Source organism: Triticum aestivum, chromosome 6B, assembly GCF_018294505.1.
Source record: "Triticum aestivum cultivar Chinese Spring chromosome 6B, IWGSC CS RefSeq v2.1, whole genome shotgun sequence".
In the NCBI taxonomy this organism is placed as follows: domain Eukaryota; kingdom Viridiplantae; phylum Streptophyta; class Magnoliopsida; order Poales; family Poaceae; genus Triticum; species Triticum aestivum.
The window spans coordinates 344,892,872-344,900,285 of NC_057810.1; positions in this window are offsets into that span (position 1 = coordinate 344,892,872).

Sequence of the window (7,414 nt, forward strand, 5' to 3'; positions counted from 1 at the left end):
AGTTCCATCAACACGATGGCGTGGTGACGTTGTTGATGATGTGATCTGCGCAGGGCTTCGCCTAAGTACTACGACACAATGACTGAGGTCGTAAACTGTGGAGGGGGGCACCGCACACAGCAAAGAACAATTGATGTGTGTTTGGGGTGCCTCCTGCCCACGTATATAAAGGAGGGAGGGAGGAGGCAGTCGGCCTAGAGGGGGCGCGCCAAGGGGGGATTCCTACTAGGACTCCCAGTCCTAGTAGGATTCCCCCTTCCTTTCCGGAGTAGGAGAAGGGGAAGGGAGAGAGAGGGAGAAGGAACGGGGGGGGCCCTCCCCTAGTCCAATTCGGTTTGGCTAGGGGGGCGCGCGCCACCTCCTGGCCGCCGACCTCCTCTTTCTGAAGGAAATATGCCCTAGAGGCAATAATAAAGTTATTATTTATTTCCTTAATTCATGATAAATTTTTATTATTCATGCTAGAATTGTATTAACCGGAAACTTAGTACATGTGTGAATACATAGACAAAACATATAGTCCCTAGTATGCCTCTACTTGACTAGCTCGTGAATCAAAGATGGTTAAGTGTCCTAACCATAGACATGTGTTGTCATTTGATGAACGGGATCACATCATTAGGATAATAATGTGATGGACATGACCCATCCGTTATCTTAGCATTATGATCGTGTTAGTTTCATTGCTACTGCTTTCTTCATGACTTATACAAGTTCCTCAGACTATGAGATTATGCAACTCCCGAATACCGAAGGAACACTTTGTGTGCTACCAAACGTCACAACATAAAAGGGTGATTATAATGGTGCTCTACAGGTGTCTCCGAAGGTGTTTGTTGGGTTGGCATAGATCGAGATTAGGATTTGCCACTCCATGTTTCGGAGAGGTATCTCTGGGCCCTCTCGGTAATACTCATCACTATAAGCCTTGCAAGCATTGTGACTAATGAGTTAGTTGTGGGATTAAGTATTACAGAATGAGTAAAGAGACTTGCCAGTAACGAGATTGAACTAGGTATTGAGATACCGACGATTGAATCTTGGGCAAGTAACATATCGATGACAAAGGGAACAACCTATGTTGTTATGCGTTTGACCGATAAAGATCTTCATAAAATATGTAGGAACCAATATGAGCATCTAGGTTCCGCTATTGGTTATTGACAGGAGACGTGTCTCGGTCATGTCCACATAATTCTCGAACCCGTAGGGTCCGCACGCTTAATGTTCGATGAAGATTGGTATTAAGAGTTTATGTGTTTTGATGTACCGAAGGTAGTTCGTAGTCCCAGATGTGATCACGGACATGACGAAGAGTCTCTAAATGGTTGAGACATAAAGATTCATATATTGGACGGCTATATTCGGATACCAGAAGTGTTCCGGGTGATTTCGAAGAAAACCAGAGTGTCGGCGGGGTTACCGGAACCCCCCGGGGAAGTATTGGGCCTTAATGGCCCTTAGGGTAGAGAGAGGACAGCAGCCCAGGAGGTGGAGCCCCCCAAGGGGAGTCCAAATTGGACTAGGGAGGGGGGCGCAACCCCTCTTTCCCTCTCCCTCTCCCTCTCCCTCTCCTTCCTTCCCCCTTCCTCCTCCTAGTTGGACTAGGAAAGGGGGAGTCCTACTCCTACTAGGAGGAGGACTATTCCCCTCCTTGGCACGCCCAAGGGCCGGCCGGCCTCCCTGAGGGAGTCCTGGATTAGGGGGTATCCAGACAGCCGGACTGTGTACAGCGTCCGGACTATTGAAGCGTGAAGATACAAGAGTGAAGACTTCGACCCGTGTCTGGATGGGACTCTCCCTTGCGTGAAAGGCAAGCTTGGCGATCCGGATATTGTGTTTCCTTCCTTGTAACTGACTCCATGTAAACCCTAGCCGTCTCCGGTGTCTATATAAACTAGAGAGGTTTGTCCTTAGAAGGCCGATCACAACTACAATCATACCATCATAGGCTAGCTCTTAGGGTTTAGCCTCTACGATCTCGTGGTAGATCTACTATTGTACTACCCATATCTTCAATATTAATCAAGCAGGAAGTAGGGTTTTACCTCCATCGAGAGGGCCCGAACCTGGGTAAACATCTGTGTCCCTTGCTTCCTATTACCATCAGCCTTGACACACAGATCGGGACCCCCTACCCGAGATCCGCCGGTTTTGACACCGACATTGGTGCTTTCATTGAGAGTTCCTTTGTATCGTCACCTCAAAGCTCAATGGCTCCTTCAATCATCAACAACACGGTCCAGGGTGAGACTTTTCTCCCCGAACAGATCTTCGTGTTCGGCGGCTTCGCCCTGCGGGCCAATTCGCTTGGCCATCTGGAGCAGATCGGCAGCTACGCCCCTGGCCATCAGATCAGGCTTGGAAACCTGAACTACACGGCAGACATCCGCGGAGACTTGAGCTTCGATGGATTCGAGCCTATGCAAGGATCACCGAACAGTCAAAATGAGCATGGCTTAAACCTGCTGTCGGACAAAGCTCATGATCTAAACCCGGAGCAAGTTGCGTTGCCTAAGGACGGAGGGGTGGACCTCACCCTGCAGGCCGCGCACTCATCGGCGATGGAGCCAAACACGGGTCTCACCTCTGTGGGGGCCTGTGACTTCGGACCCCCGGATTCGCATCCGGATGTTGGTTCCTATCCGTGCGCTCCCAATCCCACCAAGCCTGGTTGGGCTCCGGTAATGGAATTCACCGCTGCGGGTATCTTCCAGCACTCGCCCTTTGGCGATATGCTGTCATTAAAAACTCTCTCTTTGACAGAAAATTCTGGGCCGAACTATGTCCAGCTCAAGTGGGAAGCAGGCGACGAAGAAATTCGTTACCCACCCACCACCCACTTCATAGCCACGGTTGATGATTTAACCGACGTGCTTGACTTCGACTCCGAAGGCATCGACGGTATTGACGACGATGCAGGAGAAGATTCAGAATCTATGGGGTACCGGACTTCCACCTCATCACACGACATATACATGGTGGATACGCCCAAGGAGGACGACGGTGACAACCCAGAAGATAAAACCCCCGGGCAAAAGCCAAAGCGACAGCGCAGACGCCGTTCCAAGTCCAGCAACAGTAAAAATAGCAGTAAGAGCGCTAGAAGGATTGATACTCTGGTCAACCCCGAAGCCAACAATGACCATACCGAACCAGCAATGGAGCAGGACGAGCCAGGTCACGCCGAACACAGTTCGGAGCGGACGCTCGAAGACAATGATCCAGAGGGACGAGTTCATCAAACCGGCCCAGGACAAAAAGTCAGTCCGGACGATGATGCATTCATCATTTCGGAAGAATGCATGGAACGAGATAGCCTCCACAGAAAGCTTATGGCCACAACGAGAAGTCTGAAGAAGCAGAAGCAATGGCTTAAAGCCGCATAGGAAACGCTCAACCGCAGATGGAACAAAGTGCTAGACACTAAAGAAAGATATGGCGACGATCGCCATACAAAGAGCTACCCAAAACGCAAGCTACTGCCAGAATTCGACGACGAGGCCGTTCCACCAAAGAGTAACACGACCAGGAGGCCAGACGTACCACTTCATAACCACAACAAAGCAGCTACCGAAGACGCGCACGATCTACGTGAGCACCTGGATAAGAAAGCTGGCGCAGCTTGGTCCATCTACGGATCTAAAGGACACACCCCAGCGGGGGACTGTGGTCGTCAAAACGATTATGCCAATCAAATACCAGTTCGGAAACACCGGACACAACAATAGCTGACGGCATGCCACAACACGTCTAGATATAGAGGGGATGCTAACCCCCTGTGCTTTACCGAAGAGGTACTGGACCACGAATTCCCACAGGGCTTTAAACCTGTGAACATAGAGGCATACGACGGAACAACAGACCCAGGGGTCTAGATCGAGGACTTTATCCTACATATACATATGGCTCGTGGGGATGACCTCCACGCCATCAAATACCTTCCCCTCAAACTAAAGGGACCAGCTAGACACTGGTTGAAAAGCCTCCCAGAAAATTCAATTGGGAGTTGGGAGGAACTCGAGGACGCTTTCAGGGCGAATTTTCAAGGGACTTATGTCCGGCCTCCGGATGCTGACGATTTAAGTCACATAATCCAACAGCCCGGAGAGTCCGCCCACAAGCTTTGGAACAAATTCCTCACTAAGAAGAATCAAATTGTCGATTGTCCGGATGCCGAAGCCTTAGCGGCATTCAAACACAACATCCGCGACGAGTGGCTCGCCAGACATCTCGGCCAAGAAAAGCCAAGGACAATGGCAGCCCTAACAAGCCTTATGACCCGCTTTTGCGCGGGCGAAGATAGCTGGCTAGCCCGTAAAGGCACCAGCGACCCTAGCACATCCAAAATAAGGGATGGCAACGGGAAGCCACAGCGTCATAAAAACAAACGCCAAAACAAGGAAGAGAGCCCGGATAACACGATGATTAATGCCGATTCAGGGGCTCTCGACCTAATCAGCAAAATAAGCCATCTAAAGGCAGTAAAGAGGGACCGTCCGGTCTGAACAGAGTTCTGGATAGACTATGCCAAATTCATGGCACCCCTGACAAACCTGCAAACCACATGCATAGAGAGTGCTGGGTCTTCAAGCAGGCCAACAAATTAAATGTCGAACACAAGGGAAGGGAAACACCAAGTGAGGACGAGGATGAACCTCGCCAGCCGAACACTGGGGGACAGAAAAAATTCCCTCCAGAGGTTAAAACAGTGAACATGATCCACGCGAGTCGTACATCCATGAGAAGGCACGAATGCGCGCATAGAGACACGCACGATATAGAGCCCATCATACCCACATCTAACTACTGGATGTCTTATCCGATCACTTTCGATCACTTGGATGGCCGAACTAGTATTCGGCGTGGAGGATCAAAGGCCTTGGTGCTTGACCCAATAATCGACGAATACCATCTCACCTGGGTCCTCATGGACGGTGGCAGTAGTCTCAGTTTAATATACGAGGACACTGTCCGCAGGATGGGGATAAACACATCCAGAATCAGCCAAAGCAACACCACCTTTGAAGGGGTGATACCAGGCGTTGAAGCCTACAGCAGGGGGTCCGTCATACTGGAGGTAAAATTCGGCTTTCGAGGCAACTCCAGAAGCAAAGAAGTACTCTTTATCATCGCACCCTTCCAAAGCGACTATCACGCAGTGCTCGGAAGAACGGCCTTTGCCCGCTTCAACGCACTGCCGCACTATGGCTACCTTACACTCAAGATGCCCGGTCCACGTGGCGTCATCACCGTTAGCGGAATAACAGAGCGCTCTTCACGCGCAGAGAAACACGCGACGGCCCTAGCGGCCGGAGTATAAGCGGCCTCCAATATAAAAAAACATGACTGGTCGTTAAGACCACTGACACGGTTAGACGAGTCTGGTAGCCCAGATCGAACTAGGGCACCGTATATGTAATCCCATAGCGGATACCAGGGGCTATAAATACTTAATAAAGCCCCACACTTGGCTTAACCTTGTTGGCATGCCAACATATTACACTTTTACTATCCATCGGATACTTACATTGTACTCTCCTATGAGTTTTCCTTTTCCACAGACAATGTTCGCGCGATACCCTTCCAGGATATGGCACAACGGAGAAAAAGGCGCAGACGTGCAGCAGGGTCCCGTTCATCAGGCTTCTTTTTAGATTAAGCCCCTGTGTAAACCTTTTCTATTGCCTCTTGTTGTTTAACCATCACATGGGTTCCATACCCACAGAGGATACTGCCGTTCTTGGCTTTTCGCCATGACAGATTAACACATGTACCTGGAAACATAGGGTTTATAATGAATGGGCATTCTTGAGCTCATCATCTGTTATAAAGTCTGAATACCTTCGGGAGTGTTCGGCGTCACGAGTTTGGCCTTATATGCATCAGCTCTGAATCATGTCTTTGGTCAAATGTTGGGTTTGCCCGACTCCTGGGTTTGCCGCCTTACGTTCCGTTATTATCGGCTAAGGTGGCCAAAGGAGGACTACTGGGATTGTGCCCTGGTTATTCCGGATGAGCACCTCAGTAGAGAAAGCCAAAAACTGACTGTCATGATGCAGCGAGAGACTGTTCAACCACTCGAAGACTCACCGGAATCTCTAGCTCCACATTAACGAAGGGCCATTTCCCGGTCATGTACATACGCACCCGTATTCGGATGCACATGAAGGTACCAGGGGCTATGTAGTAGCCCCAATGTTAGACTCCCACGGCTAAGCGAAAGTGTTACAGCTATATAGTCCGGTTGCCTAGTTCGATGTGTGATCACCTCCTTAATGGACCAAGACGTTGGATCAAGTGTGATTAAGCATATTTTTCGCGAACACCCCCGCATTGTATGCGTGGGGGCTGAAGCCAACGACTGCTAACTTTCGGATTACATATTTATATATACATATATATAAATGGCCGCACAGGGGACACAATCATACTTTCAGGCAAACAATATAAATATGGCCTCATAATCAAAATAAACATTGTTTTTACAATGATTCAATTCATCATTCGAACAAGACATTCTTCGAGCACTGCGCCTCTATTAGGCGGGCACCTTCGGTGACCTGCGCCAAGTAGTGCTCGGCCGGATATTGGCCCCCCACCGGATCCTGGGCCGCTATAATGGTGGCATCCATATCCATCCAATAGGATTTAACGTGGGCAAGAGCCATCCGTGCACCCTCTACACACGCGGAGCTCCTCATGGCATCGACCCGAGGCACGGCCCCAAGGAATTGTTGCACCAAACCAAAGTAATTGTCCGGCTTAGGCCCCTTCGGCCAAAGATGGTCTATTACAGACCTCATTGCAAGCCCGGACAGCCTGTGAAGCTCCGCTACAGCAGCCATCTTGTCACTTAACGACAGCGGGCGAGTGGGAGCATGGAATTGCGACCAGAAAAGCTTCTCCACTTCCTTATCACCTTGATCTTTGAAGAACTCGGCAGCGTCAGCCGTACTCTTTGCCAAATCCGCATATGCGTCCGCAGGACTCCAGCGTCCATCCAGGGGAGCGTACTTCGGATCGAAAAACTTTGTCCGCAGCAAATAGGAGCCCCCAGCCGCAATTTTACCGGCCTGTTAAAGCTCCTCCCGCGCACCCCTGAGCTCGGTGCATATTTCCTTGGTGGCATTAAGTGCCTTATTTAGGTCGGCCGAATTATCCTCATGCTCCTTTTTAAGGAGCTCATACCGATCAGTGGCATTTTTTAACTCAACAGCCATTTCGGCTATCTTTTCCTCGCTTCGGCGATGAGCAGCTTGTTCGGCCCTCAATTCCTCGGCCGCCTTTAGGGCAGCCGCATTGCTCACCCGAGCTTGTTCCTTGGCTTGAGCAAGTTCCGCCCTCAGGGCCTCCACGGCAGCAGCACCATCTGCAGTCCAAACATATTACATTAATATCATGCCACCTTCAT